At 47.7% G+C, this 15,599-nt stretch overlaps 1 protein-coding gene across 7 annotated transcripts in view; it reads right to left on the bottom strand.

Moving 5' to 3' along the window:
* EXTL3 (exostosin like glycosyltransferase 3) overlaps positions 1–15,599 on the bottom strand; it is a 162,145-nt gene that overhangs the window by 70,994 nt on the left and 75,552 nt on the right. The window contains exon 3 of one of the 7 annotated variants that reach the window (XM_075086503.1): positions 3,526–3,638. The exons of the other annotated variants lie outside the window; for them this stretch is intronic. The gene's annotated coding sequence lies outside the window, so the exon portion shown is untranslated. The remainder of the gene's footprint in view (positions 1–3,525; positions 3,639–15,599) is intronic. 7 annotated transcript variants of the gene reach the window in all.

The raw sequence follows: 15,599 nt of genomic DNA, 5'->3' as shown, positions 1-15,599 counted from the left end.
ATGGGCCCATGCATCAGGCCTGTCACGGACCCTCTGGATGGCATTCCTTCCCTCCCGTCTATCAGATGCCAGATGATGCTACATGGTGAGTATTGGAGAATGGGTCATTCTCAACTGCCCACTTGCTGTGGACCCCTCCATGTTCCCCTCAGCACACGTGGACGCCGTGCTAGGAGCGCTCCATGTGTGCCAGAGCAAGAGCTAAAGACGCCCATGTGCCAGGCAAGCATGGCTCAAAGGTTGCGAAAACAAGGAAAATTTACTTTGCAAAGAACGATCTTTTAAGCAGAGGCATGGCTCTTGCAGCAGGACTTAGGGATTTTTAGATTTAGGAGCTTTTTTTCATTTTGTTTTAATGTATTAAAGTTTTCAGGTCACCTTTGATGCAGAGAGTCATCTAAAAGGAAAGGGCTGTCAGATGGTCTCTCAGCAAGGGAGTATCTGTTCCCTGGGCATGGGCTTAGAGCCTTGTGAACTCCCTACGCCATCTGCATATTACAAGTTTGTAGTCCAAGCCCTATGGACACTTCTTTGATGTGTTACAGTTTGGTGAGCCGGAGCTCCCAAAGGTCTCTCGAGATCACAGGAATCTGCGTGGCATGACGTATTTTAGCGGATAAGGACCACTCCATCCTTTGAAACAGAAATTTGTTGTTGCTGTCTTTTTAAAAGACCATTTCAATTGCATTTTTTTCATGTCACCCCCCTCTTTCATCCTCAGTTATTTCGCTAAGGAAACAGGGCTGCATTTGGCACAGACGGAGCACAACGGCGCACACGCTGCAGAGACAACGTTTACTGACATCTGCCGCTCACCCCACCGTCAACCTTTAACTGCGCGCCTCACCGCTACCGTCCACAGGAGAAAAGCAAGCGACAGATGTCTGCTGCAGAGAGCCTCAACGCACGTGCGTGCATGTAAGAACTGCTTTGAAAGGCAAAAAGGAGACTTTGCCCTACGCAACCACACCAAGCCACCAGGTGCTGGAGATGGGGGAACTCCAGCATGGAGACTGCTGGTGTACAGCAGGTAGGGATTAAACCTGTCCCTATGTCTCAGCAAAGACCTGTGCCATTACAACAAGAGAAATGTTCACCACGTCCAACATCTTTGGGATGCAGGATTGGAGGAAGGCAGCAAGAACATGGGCTGAAGGCAGAGTGGGGCATGGCTGGTGCAGGAGAGCAGCAATGGAGAGATGCCCAGGAAGGTTCCTCTGCTCCCTGGGGAAGCCAGCCCTGCTCCTAGACACATGGTCTCCTCCTGCCCTCTCCAGCTCGCTGCTCCAACATAAACAAACAAGACCTACATCTTCCTGGAAATTAAAAACAGCATCTCGGATAAGTACACAGATGAGCTCTCCTTCTCCCCAGCAGGAAACGGGGATGGAGGATTTGCAGCCCCAGATGGCCTGAGGCAATCCACGTTAGTGGGGGCTGGGGAAGGCCAAGAGCGAAACGCATGGCACTAAATGGCATCTTGGGATATTTTACTATCTAAGTTCTCTTTTCTGACCTCTCTTCACTCTCCAGCTAAATTTGTCCATTTTCTTTTGCTCATCCTTGCAGTGTCCGCTAAAAAGCTTTTTTCTTTAACCCTCAGTCACAAAAACATCACAAACTGCTTTCATCTCACCCTTTCCTGACAATTATATCCACTTGTTTCCCTATTTTCTCTTCTTTCAAAGCTCTCATCCATGTTGCTTTTTTATTTCACTCATCTGTCTGTACCATCATTATTTTTCACGTTGTCAGGCACGCTATTGCGTACCTAAAATTTGTTTTCAATATGGTTACTTAAGCTCATTCTCCTGCACTGAGGTATACTGCAACCCGATACAGAAGTATGCCCATGGAAATCATTCCTGGCAGGCAACGCTCTAACCCAAGCTGAGCAGAAGGCCAAAGTGATCAAGACATTGCGCAGCGTGGGCTTGGATCTGCAGCCCCGGTGGGCCATCCATCCACGGCGAAGGCACGGGAGGCTGCAACCTGCTCCGCTGTGCGCACACATGCTGGCATCTCCCCGAGGATCTCTCCACCAAAGCTGCTGAGCTGACCACGGTCAGGATGGAGACGTTACGCAAGATCAGGCAGAAGGCATTGCTGGCACGCCCGTACCTGCGCTACCAAGGGCCATTAAGGAGATGCCAAAGTCCAGCAGAAGTTTGGACAACGCAAAGCATTAAATAGAGCTCTTTGATATACAAGAGCAGAAAGTTTCCCAGGCTAATGCAGGCAACATGTCACATAAAACTGGCAACAAAACCATCTGGGTCCATTAAGTGCACTTGCTCTATACCATTTGCTGTCTGAATTGTTTATGCCTCGTTTGAGCGCAGAGGCTACCCAGCATATTAATAATACTGTGGAAAAGAACATGTAAAACAGAGCTAGGAACGAAGGACTGTTTGGGGAACCTGTTATGCCAGAGTTACAGTGCAGATTGCACTGGGATAAGGCAGGAGGGGTCTATGGGGGGGAAAAAAACCACAGAACACCACCCCAGAGAGCCCCTATCTAGCTTCCACTTTAGCAAACAAAATCATACAAACAGTGAAATTAAAACCTGTCATTGTAGAGCAGAGAGAAAGTCAAAGACTTTATGATTCCACTGCAAGAAAGGCGTTTTTAAAGGCTTGCAAAGAATAGCGATAAAAGGTTAGTTTCTTCTGCAAACCCAAACAAAAACAACTGATTTCCCAGAAACAAACTGGGAAATTATTTCCCCCCTGCCAAGAGTCAAGTCGAACCCTGCCAGCAAAGGATTAGTTTCTGCTGCCTTCTCCTTACCCTTTACCTTCAAAGGCTGCCAGTCTGGGTTCAGACTCGCAATCAAAAGTCAAACAGGTTAGAGATGCCCAAAAAGCTGCTGCCTGCCTGCTGAGTCACCGGAAGGGAAATGGATTTAAGCTAATAATTTACTTTACAGCTGACTAGAAGCTTGCCAACACACAGGCAGGGTGCAGCTCACGTTGGAGACACTCAGCTGAAAGGTCTGCGTGTCCTCAACCACCTACTCCAGTAGCCACAATTTCCCTTTCACATCGTCTTGCAGGAGACACAATTCTGGACCAGGTGCCTTTAGATGACCAAGTGACTATCTAAATCCCAAAGCAACCAAGATCCCCTTGAAAAAACTCTACATTCCCTTGGAAAGCTCAAGTCTGCCAGTCAAGTCATCATATGATGATGTATAGGGAGGGCTTTCCATAGAGAGTGCAGGGTGTAAGAAAAGGAGGAATGCACAAGGCTGCTCAGTGCAGGAATGAGGGTGGATAAGGAAAACAGGACATCTACTCTGATGCTGTTACCCCTATAACCTATGAACAAGGAGTAACAAGCCAAGGGAGAGCATCAGGACTTACTTTTGAAGAGAAAAAAAAAATTAAAAAAGGATTTTTTTCCTTATCTAACTCATAAAAAGCTTTCATAAAGAAGCCACTTTGCACGTGCTGCTCAGGCTCAGGAAATAACCTAGACCTCCAAATGAAGGCCCTCTGTGGCTGGCTCGTCCCTCCTTACCTGAAGTCACAGCCCACTGTTGGGGATATTACAAATCCTTCCTCACATTAGACCAGTTGGGTGGCACGACGAATTAGCAGGCAAGTGGAGGGATGCTCAGCGGGGACAAACTGCTGCTTCAAAGAAGAACAAGAGGCACATCAGCATCTGTCTCAGCACAGAGGTCCTCCCCTCTTCCACTGGCACTTAAAGCACATAGAAGTAGCAACACTTCCCTTTTAGAAAATTAGTCCTAAGCTTCCAGTCCACTGTGGAAATTCATTCGAAAGAAAGTGGTCCAAGCCACAACTTCCAGCATTTTACTGTGCAAAACCACCCTCTGTTTCACTATAGCATTTTGCTTTCACAGCAAAAATGATGCCACAGGATTTAGCCTTCAAGAAAGGGAATGGAAACTCCCTTTCCTCAACGCCACCGTCACTGTGCAGAACTGTGCTGGCACGAGGCATTCAGAAACCACCTCCTGGCATGGTCTCAATTTTGCAACAGACACTGGACTGATACATACCATAGCTCAGTTTGCAACCACACCGTGGACCTTCTGCACGAGCAGGACAGCCTCACACCCTCTGTATCTCAGCATTCCCACACATAAAGCAGAAGTAACTGGTTAGGTGTCCCCCAGCGAGCCCAGCTACCTGCTTTTAGTTAAAGTACAACTTCCAAAGACACATCAAGGCTTGATCTGAAGAGACGGTGAATCCATCCCTTCCTGGTAATTTGCTCCGATGGTTAATTGCAGCCTGTGCCTACCTTCTAACGTCACCTTCCAAAGAGCTGGTACGGCTCACAGTCCTCTCCGACAGACTCGGCAGTATCCAGCACCTTCTCCCCACACAAGGGAGTTGTGTTTCCGTTTCTCTCTTGACCCAGCAAACACAGTGGGAGGTTTTTTAAAAAGTTGAAGTCTAGCTATTTTCTCTCCACTCCAAATACTGCCCTGCTGCTCCTTCTGCATGTCCTCTAGCTCCTCCCACATCTATTTTAAAATACGGATATCAGAGCTAAATAAGCTGTTTCATAAATGCAGTTTTTGGAAGTAAAAACATCCTTTGTTCCTATTGCACAGCTCACATGTCCATAGAAGGCATGAAACACTTCTTACTGCACTATCACTCTGGGAATTCAAGTAGACTCGGCTGCTCAGTACAACCACAAGCACCTCCTCACAGCGACCGTTTGCCCAGGGCAGAGCCCTCTGCCTCGGGTATGGCCTGCGCTGCTTCCTCCTCCACCTACAACTTGGTCATGGGTCATTTCACACATGATTTGTGGCACTGCAGTTTACAAGTCATGTGGATTACTCCAAGTCATTTATCATATTCTCATAACAACTTATTACTCCGTCAGTTCTGTGAAGTACACAGATTTTCTCGGCAGCGACTCTATACTTGATGGCGATCACAAGAACAGCGAGGATGCAGCTATTCCTAAGAACTCCCAGGATCACATTTACAGCACTACAGCTTTATCACAGCCTTTACACGTCTTATTTCCTACACTGATGAAAAAGAGCAAAGACATGGGCTTACACTGACTTCGTGACAGCTTTGACACTGTCTAGTCACACAAAACTGGATTCGTTCAGAGCAGTGTTTTACCACGAGCTCACAGAGAACCCACTCCTACATATAAGCACAAGATATTACACTCAATTTCTTTACACAACAGACAAGAGAAAATTGATTAAGCAGGAAAAGTCATCCTTAAAAAAATAAATATGCTTATCTACTCTAATTTTGATTATCAAAGCGAAATAACTTGAAAAACTAGTAAATTTAAGTATTTGCCCAGGAGTAAAGACAAATACGTCCTTCAATGACTCTCGCACTCCCCTCCTCCCAGCCAGTACTTCTGCAGGGCTTTGTCCCCAAAGAAATGATGCTTGATTCTGCAACTACAGAGCAGCCATGGGGCTTCCTGCAAAACTCCAGGCTATTTTGAAGAAGAAAGAATGATGTATCAACGTAACTTGTATAGCCTGATCCAAGATGTCCCTTGTGGGGGTTTCTGCTCCATTGGGCCTCCATTTCTACAGGGTCACAGCAATTTGCCTGTCTGCTTCCTGCAGGCACGAACTGCCAGCAGGGTAGAGGTGGGTGCTGGAGCATCTGTAACCCACGCTCTGTATCTCACTGATGCTCTGCCCAGTACTTCAGGGTGTGAAACACTGCCCTTAGCCCACTTCCAGCCTAGATTCTTACAGAAGTAAGATTTCTACAACTGTGCTTCCTTACACCACTTCTAAAATCTCCTAAAGCATTTTCAAATAGAATTCTACAGGCCTGGGGCAGAGGGGCTGGAAAGTGCCCGGCGGAGAAGGCCCTGGGGGTGCTGGCTGACAGCCGGCTGGGCATGAGCCAGCAGTGCCCAGGTGGCCAAGGAGGCCACCAGCCCCCGGGCTTGTGTCAGCACTGGGGTGGCCAGCAGGGGCCGGGCAGGGATGGGGCCCCTGTGCTCGGCCCTGGGGAGGCCCCACCTCGAATGCTGGGCTCAGGTTTGGGCCCCTCGGGACAAGAAGGGCCTTGAGGGGCTGGAGCGTGTCCAGAGAAGGGCAGCGGGGCTGGGGCAGGGTCTGGAGCACAAGTGTCCTGGGGGGCAGCTGAGGGGGCTGGTGGGGGTTTATCCTGGAGAAGAGGGGGCTGAGGGGAGCCCTTCTCGCTCTCTGCAGCTGCCTGAGAGGGGCTGGAGTGAGGGGGGGGGTCGGTCTCTGCTCCCAAGTCACCAGTGACAGGACGAGAGGGAACGGCCCCAAGCTGCATCAGGGGAGGTTTAGGTTGGGTATGAGGGAAAATGCCTTCCCTGCCAGAGGGGTCAGGCCCTGGCACAGGCTGCCCAGAGAGGTGGGGGAGTCACCGTCCCTGGGGGGGTTCAAACACCGTGCAGCCGTGGCACCTGGGGCCATGGTTTAGGAGGCCTGGGGTGTTGGGTTGGGGGTTGGGCTTGGTGATCTCAGAGGTCTTTTCCAACCTTAATAATTCTGTGATTCTATGATTCTAAATCTGGCCCAGGATGAAGCTCTTCAGACATTAAGACTGTCCTTCCACAGGTTGCCCTTCCATAAGGACATGAGCCTCAGAGGCAGGGAGGAACTAGGACCAGCAGCTTCTGCTAACATGAGGATGCCTCACACCTCAGTATATCTATATGTAGATATATTTTACCATCTCCACCAACATACAGCTATACAGAGGTACGTTATTTTCATATACAGGCAAACACACAGAAGACAGATCCCACTGAAAACCACTGACCCTGCAAAACTAGATCCAGGGTCTCCAAAGACATACACTGCTCTGAAAATGATATTTCTGAAGAGACTGTTTCCAGCAGCTCCCCCAAAATCACACACACTGTGGCAACAGCAAGGAGAGGATCCAACCTGAGGGCGGTATTCAGCAATGCTGAAGTAACACAGCTTTTCTCCCTCCTCCAGTTCCCTGCCCCTATTCCCTGACACATTTCCAAATTGGCCCAACTTTGGCAGATTTTTATAGGAACTGCAAGAGAGACATCTGCCAAACATCAAATCATTGCTCTTAAGTGTAGGGGCACGGTGACTTTAAATGGTCACTGTGCCTTTATTATTATTTTTTTAAATTGTAACAAAGTGTGTTTTTTCTCACACTTCCCAAAAAGCACATCTCCTAGCAGACAATTAGCTGGAAAGTTCTAGCTGAAATGAAGTGAAAAAAATATGAGCAACTACAACGAGGATTTTCAAGCACAGAATGTCTGGCAAACTTTTAATGATGGGTGTTAGCATCAGCCCCAGCTGCACTGAAAAGCGAAAATCTGGTCGAACTGCAGATCAGGTTTTTATACCACCAAAGTTCAGGTGCCCGAGTTAGCTAACTGGTCTCGCTAGGATCTCGCTAAAGTAGGAGAAGAAGAAAGAGAGAAGCAGATACGTTCCTCCCAGGGGCAGTTCAGGACACCTTTGGCAGGCGCTTGCTCAGAAATTCCCGCTCCTCTCTTGGCCACTAACCTGGATTAGCAATGTGTGCAGGGGCTGCAAGCCCGGAGCCCTCACCTCCCTTCAGAGCCTAAAATCAACCTCCAGCTTCAAACAGCACTTGTTTGAAGTGATAAAAGCACAATCAGGCATGATAAAAGCACAACTCCTCTATCACTGTAACTTAACTCTGTTCAAAATGTAATAATCACACCTTAAGTTACATGTACTCCAAGTATTTTGTAAGATCGGTGACGGGGAAATCAGCTAGCAAGGAGAAGCTTAGGAATGCCGCCGTTCAGCTCTCCCAGATAAAAGCCTGCATTGCTCCCTTCTGAGGGCTCTTTATCCGCCCCTCTGCCGTTTTGCTTTGCTGCATTACCCAGTTTAGGCTGTGTGCTCCTTTGGAAAAAGGCCGTAAAAGTTCGTCGCACACCAACGCTGCTTCACAAGCAAACCCATTGATTTTAGCCATCAAGGCACCAGTTTTAGATGTGTGTCCTAACAAAGTGCATTTCAAGCAAAATTCTCTTTAAATGTCCTTCTGTTCACGCACGGGCCACCAGCAGGACTTCTGCGCCAGCAGAAGATGAGTGCGTGTTGTAATGCACAACTAACATTTCCATAATCACAATTTCACGATACTCAAAAGCAATTTGGCGGTGGTTTGTTGTTTGGTTTTTTGGGTGGTTTTGTTTGTTTGGGTTTTTTTTAAAGTCTCCAACAATCCCTGAAGCAAGTGCTGCTTGGGATTGAAGGAGAAGGTGGGCAGCTGCAACCCTTGCAGGTCAGACACTGTCAGACACCTTGCTGCTTTGCATGAGCCCTCACCCAACTCTGCTTCTCCATACCAAAGCTGCAAAAAATTCCATACCACAAAAGTCAGATGGCATCATAACTGAGGCCACCAAGAATAATGAGGAATCAGAAGTGAATGAGATCTTTGCAGGATGTCGATATAATCTGACACTGCTGGTCTTTTTGGCTCATTACTGTTGGCAGCACAGGCTCCCCATGAGGTCCCATGAAGAACAAATGACTTAATCAAGGGACCTCCCTGGGGGTGAGGGAGATGCACAGGCTCTGTCAGGCTCATGAATAAGAGCATCAAATCATAGCCTGGGAAATCAGTGTCACCCCATGGAAAATTGACAGTGTCAGCTGGTTAGCTGGTTAAGCTGTTAAGTGGTGCCTTACTCCTGCCCCCGTACTACCAACTCAACTGCGCTGAGCAGAGCTGGAGATGCAATGAATGCTAAAAAGCCAAAATCAGGCAGCACAAGCTGGTTTCCAGAAGTACGCGGCAAACCGATCACTGCATTCGGACAGTGCCACGCTGCTGCCGAGTAGGTGAGCTCCCGGTTCAGCCCATTCCACCTTGCAGCTCCCAATGTGATGACAACGAAGAGGCAGGAGTAGATAGATGATCAGGTTGAAGCACTGCTAGCCTACGGCCAACACTCGATACTTGTCAACTACCCTTCCACAGCAAGGCAGGAGTATGCACGCACATGTACAGGCACACTTGATTTTCAACATTTTAAGTACATCTCATTTTCAAGCAAAACTGGACAGCAACTTTACGGTCACTAAGCTACTTGTGCATAGCAAATGCTGCACAAACCTGCAGTGCTGCAAATTCTTTACTATTAACACATTCTCCGTATTAATCTTCCCCAAATGATCCATACTGGAAATTTATGTATGACCCTGTATTAACACCCCCAGTAACTATCTCTCTGAACATGTCATGGAGCTTAAATACATGAAAGCAGAGTGCCTTAAGAGGCTGATGAGAATAATTTTCTAGTACATTGGAAAGGACAAACAGTTTTTACGACTGTGTGTTTTATAGTCTGTTTTTTCAAATTAAAACTAAAACAGTTCCCAGATGGAAGCTGTATCATTCCAGCTTCAACCTAAAGAATACTTTTTTAATAAAAAAAAATAAAAAACAGGCAAAAATTCAGAAAATTTGACTCCATGGAAAGGCTGAAAGCGCCTTGTGTTGCTCAGAGAGGACTCAGAGGCACGGTGAAAACAGCCTTGAGAATTTTTTTTTGATCAAAGATTCAAATAACAAGGAAATAGTTTCAAATCAGTGGCAGCAAAGTTTGTCCTTAATTCTACAATGTGTGCATCAGACTGTGGAAAATTTCTTTACAAAGCTCCAGGCATCCACACAGGCAGCTGGAGTGGGAAAAGGATTCCCTTGCCCATGGTGTGCTTATCCACTGCCTGTAAGTAGCTTTCCTTCTGCAAATCAATATTTTTTCTTTTTTTAAAGTGTCCCATATAGCTATACCACAGCAGTAGCACTCTTTCCAACTCACAGCCCCTTAACAAGAAGCAACCTCTAAAGCTTGAATTTAGCTTTTAATTTGCATCATCAACGTCTAACACAGACAATAGCCCGGCTCATCCCTTATTCTGAAGCTGGAGAGGCAACGAAGAGCCGTGCATTTTTGCCAAGCAAACTAATACCTGCAAATGCAGAACAGGAGAAGACACAGGAGATGAAAGGAGGATCCTTGAATTCATAGAGGGTAGAAATGCAGCCAGCACCTGGCTTTATTTGCACCTTCCAGGTATTGCAGAGATATCACATATTCATAATTTGGTAAGGAAAGATGTGGAAATGGCTTCATCTACAGGACCACAGGGATGGAAAGAGCAGGTCACTTGGCAATTTCCAGCGCTGGAGGTCCCTGATTGCCACAGGGTAGTAGGGAAATGATAGTCCCAGAATCCCAGACTGGTGGGGGTTGGAAGGGACCTCTGGAGATCAGCCCGTCCCACCCCCTGCTTGAGCAGGCACACCCAGAGCAGGGGCACAGGGCCGCGTCCAGGCGGGGGGTGAATGTCTCCAGGGAAGGGACCCCACAGCCTCTCTGGGCAGCCTGTGCCCCTGCTCGGGCACCCACACAGGGAAGGTTTTTCTCATGTTTAGGTAGATAAATGCTGGCTCCTCCACTCCTCAGTAAGCATTCACTACTGTGTCCATGCAGGATGCTGCTCTAAATGGGCATTTGGCCCAACCAAGTAGTACAGATCTTTTCATTCAAATGAAGCTCTGAACAGCCTGCTGCATACTTACTCTTCAAATAAATCAGGCTTCAAGGAGCAAAATCATTACCATGGTAGCTACAATGCCCAGAGGGAACAACTATTGTGCCCTACACGCAGCCCAAGGTTTGGTCTTACTCTGGCCCAGGAAGGGCTACCACACACCTCTCCTGAAACCTCCTGGGTGTCCTGACCAACTCCTGGACAAGAAGCCGTGCCCATCCATCGATCCCAAGAGCAGTCCTGCACTCCTCAGCATGTTGCTCTTTAGGCCCCTGCCAGAGCGAGTTCCCTAGGGATCACCAGGGAATGGAGCAGAAATCAATATATGTGCTTCAAAAGAAATGCCTGGGAAGAACTGAAAGCAGATCCTCACTTCCTCCCCTTTACTCAGGCACCCCTGCACACCCCTCTATTCCCTTCCCATGCACCTCCTACCTGCTAATGTTGTCCTCACACCAATTCCTGACTCCTACCCCACCCCTCTTGCTTCCCTCATCCATCACCCAGCACCCCTTCTTCCTTTCCAGTGTCCTCTCGCCAGCACCAAGTTCCAACCTACATTACAATTTCTGCTGGGCGCAGAGATCCCGTTACAGCAGATTACTGAAACGCTGCCTGTGCTTTGCAGTTCAGAGAGGATTGAGTTATGCCACAGCTCATCCAAGCTCACAGCACTGTCAGGAACTGTTAAGAAAGCTTTCACTCTGGCCTGATGAAGGCAAAACCCATTTTGGCTATACTGGAGAAGTGGGAGGGGAGAGAATAGCTTTAGTTGTAAGAGGATCTCGTAAATAGGTAGAAACTGCGCTGTCAACAGGAGCAAGACATGCCATGCTGGCAGAAGTTATCCCTTCTCCAGACAATTCTAGGCAGTGCAGTCAGGAGTGGAAACGCCAGCTTATTCTACACCTGTTCCCTCCTAAAATTAATTTTCCAACTGCTCATCCATAGTTCCATCTTCCTAGTGGCCACCTCTTCCCTGTACTCACAGTTTTCATTCTAAAATGATTAAAAATGCTTCTTTCCAGCAGAGAAAAAGAGTGATATTAATCCCAGGGCGTAATCCCCGAGCAGGCAATCAGAAACCCCTCCGCGGTGGCAAGCTTTGCAGCAGACCCCTGCAGGTGCTTCCCTCCCTGCGCTGCATTTGGGCAGCTCTTGCCTTGATTCAGGACAACGGGGGGTAAGCAGCGCTGTCTCATCTCCAGAAAACACTCTGGGATCTAAGCCAGAGCAGTCCAGCTGGAGAAGCCCCACCTCAGTCAGAGCGGGGATCTCTCCCTGGAGCTGGGATTAAACACAGACATCTTCAAGCAGGGATCTTACCCCTCTCCATGTCACCAAACCCACTCTTGGCTTAAAAGAAGCACTGAGCAGCCTCTCAACACCAACCTCACGTGAGGCTCCACCAGCAACCACAACTGTAAGCACAGGTTTCCATATTCATTTCTGTTCACTGAAAACCCTAGGACACAGCAAGACCAGAATAATAATACCAATTACAGATACTTAATGCAGTAATTTTCAGAGCCAGTTAACATAATGAACCTCAGCCTCTTTCAGATAAGTAACCTCAGAACAATTGAGTTAAAAGGTGATCGGGCTGAAGCACATCGTAAGAATACTAAACACTGATTACATGAATGGAACCGGGAAAGATTTCTACAGAGTCCTTTCTCAAAAAAAAAAAACATCCCCCAACCTCCCTCCACACACACACAAGAGGAGGATCCATGGTATTTATTATCTATATTTCAATAGCACATGGAGGGAACAGCACTGGAAGCTTTTTTTTAAAAGCTACTGAGCCAAACCAAGCCCTGCAGCAGATGATTTGGAGGCAGAAGAGTAGTAAGGTGGTCCTGCAGCAAATGAGGAAAGGAATAAGCAGTTCTGCAGGAGAAGCAGAACATTCCTTCTGTATTCAGTTGTATGGCAGAGAACTATCTGTACTAGAGGAACAGATCCATCTCTCTCGTGGGAAATACCCGAAGGCACATGTGCTGCTTGCTCCAAGCTGTGCCCTCTGAGAGAGGTAGTCAAAGAGGTTACGAAGGAGTCACACTTAAACATGCATTTGTGACACTTCAAATCAATGTTCTGGGGCAAAAAAAGAAGTTACGCTAACATTTAGGACACTAAATTGAGGTTATTGATGACTTCCCCCAGACATTAATTTCAATGCCCAATTAGTTACAAGAACGTTAACGCTTTGTGGGGTGGCCATGAGAACTCACCACGGATGTGGGACAAAAGAGCATCGCACAGATCAGGCCAGCGGGTGCCAGAGCGGTCCAAGTCTGTCCGTTCAGCATAGCCTTGATTTTTCTAGCCAGACATACAGTTCACAAAAGCCACAACAGCCTGGTCCAAGCCTGTTACGCCACAGGAGGGGGAATTCAGAGTGATGAAGCTCAGACTGCCAGCGTGAGAACAGGCTGATAAAGCCACACCACAATTAATGAGGATTTCCTGCTTTTGAAGCTGCAGAAACGGTTTAATTTTTTTTTCCTTTTCTTAGAAATTAACTAAAAGTATCAGTACGGTTAGTGCAAATGGCATGAGAAGGAAGTCAAATAGAAAAAAAACAAAAAGGAATGAAATCAGGGTGCGCAGCCTCTGCCTACAATACGGGCCTGTCTCCTTGTCCACTGTTCCTCACCTGGGACACTTCCCACCTTTGCTTCCAGCTCCTCCACAACCCTTATTCCGTTTCTCAGACAGTTCCTCCAGATTTGGCCCTCTTCCTCTCATCAGAGAAGTGCTCCAGGAGGCTCCAGTAGATACACTAGGATTTCTTCACATGGTCACCCCAAAATGCTCATCCTTGCTGCCCCAACTCTCCGCCCACGTCCCTTGCACCCCCAGACGCAAATGGGATGCCTTGGAGGCTCCTCTCACCCCAGTTGCTCCGTATACAAGCCAGCAGCTGAACCCAACCGCTGTGCTGAAAGCTTGTTGTTCCTGACACTGGCACCAACACCGAGCCTTTGATGTGTGCGTGCAAACTCCAGGCGCTACACAAAAGAGACCCACAATACCCACAAAACCAAGGAAGCCCAAGAAGAACAAGCCAACGGGCATAAGCGATGCAAAACGCTAGCTGTGCTTAACCCAGACACTCGGAGGGCACAACCATTTCTTCTCCAAGGCAGGAAGGCTTGATCACATTTAATAACCATAAATCTCAGTTCCTCAGACTCTAGACACACAAAAGATTTCTAGTCTGAGCTCATGAAACAAACAAGGGGGGTTTTATGCACTAAAGCTTTCGTTCTGTCACTTCAAACCATGGGAAAATCCACCCCACGACTCAGGATGTGAAAAGTACCAAGGATATGTTTTAACAAGCACTGAATTAAAAAATTCATCAAAATAACACATAGGTTAATTTCCGGACAACAAGGTCACACCAGTACCACCTGTCAGCATCCAGGCTGGAATGGGCAAGCAACCCTGCACCCACAGCTAAGCCTTGTGTTATAAATTCAGTCGTCACCTTTAAGTTGTTGTATTAAACATAGCAAACAGGAGGTTTGCTGTTTATCTGGCTACAGGCTAACAGGGAACCACGCTGAAACTGTTCTCTCTCCAAGCCAAGAGCTTCCTCGCCATTGCCTCGATGCACAACCAGCAGCACCAGTTACCATAACTTTGAGATGTCGGAAGGCAATAATTAGGCAAACGAAGGCAAGAAAGAGCTAAATGATTTGCCCAGGGCCACAGAAGGCACTCAGTGATGGAGAAATGAGTGGTGTTTAGGAGTTTTGTTTACAGCCCTGTTCCTAAAGCCCTGACAGAACCCCCACAAGACCAAGCCACATGGGAGCCGTCGGAACAAAGCGATGGCATCTCAAAACCTGCCGTGGGGTGAGAAAGCCACGCTGCAGCCAAAACCAACTTTCTCCCTGCTCTCTTCCTCTCTGCCCACAGAGACAAGAGTTTTCTGGCTGAGTGATTTCAGGCAAGATGTAGAACTCGACTGAAAACAGAAAGAAAAACAAACAAAAGTCCTTTACCCCCCCTGGTGCTTAGGCCTCAAAGAGCCAACGGCTGCTGACGGGACACTTGCTTGGCCGGGCTGCCCAAGACACGGCATATGGTACATGCTCTTTTGTGAGCGAGCAAAGCTACAAACAGAAGGAAAAAATAAAAGCCTCTCCAGCGCCGCAGCAGCAGGAGGCATTGCCAGGGATCTCACAGCCCAGCTTCAGAAACCCCGCTCCTGTGCAGGGGACGATGAAGCTCGGCCGGCTCCATGGCTGCCTTGAGAAAGCATCACAGGGAGCAGAACAGAGTGGGATAAAGCTTACAGGACTAGACTGCCTATGACTCAGGTATCCTGATACTCCAATTACCCCGGAGACAGGAATAACTAATTAATAGGGAGTCATGGGATATAAGTGAGCAGATAGATACTTAGGATTAATTTAATTACTTCAGCCTCAAAAACATCCCAAAATTACAGCAACAAGAGATTCTCTTTACCGCATCCCTCTAGTACAGCAATACTCACTACCTGTACTCCAGCCTCTGCTGCAGCTCTTGACGTCTGCAGCAGTAGAGGCTTCCTTGGGAGAGGTTTCTGGCAGCCTAGCTGATTTTCAGTGTTAGGATATAATAAAAAAAAAAGAAAGTTCATGAATTGGCTGCGGCAATCTGAGGGAGATTTGTGGCCATAGCAACATTACTATAATCTATGCTGGAGGGAACAAAAGGTACTTTAATCATCTTGTTCCTTACCTTCTCCACCCCAGCTGTAATGCTAGACAAGGTCCAGACACTCTCCAGTCCCCCAGATGCCCATGTGTGCTCTCCCACTCGCTATCCCTGACATGAAATCGCTGACAAGGGGACTGAAAGGGACTTTGACAGATTCTTCAGTGCATCCGCCAACCGGACAGACTCTCCCCAAGAAGCAACTCGTAACAGACATGCTCCTGCACTGGTTTAGGAAGGGGGCGATGCCTGGATCTCCCGATTGCCCACTAAGCACCAGCTGTTCCACATTGCTCCCAGTAAGGCGAGCATGTGACAGTGATGATTCGGC

This window comes from Phalacrocorax aristotelis, chromosome 3 (assembly GCF_949628215.1).
Source record: "Phalacrocorax aristotelis chromosome 3, bGulAri2.1, whole genome shotgun sequence".
NCBI classification, from domain to species: domain Eukaryota; kingdom Metazoa; phylum Chordata; class Aves; order Suliformes; family Phalacrocoracidae; genus Phalacrocorax; species Phalacrocorax aristotelis.
Note: the sequence above shows the minus strand (reverse complement) of the source record. Positions and strands in the feature narration are given on the sequence as shown.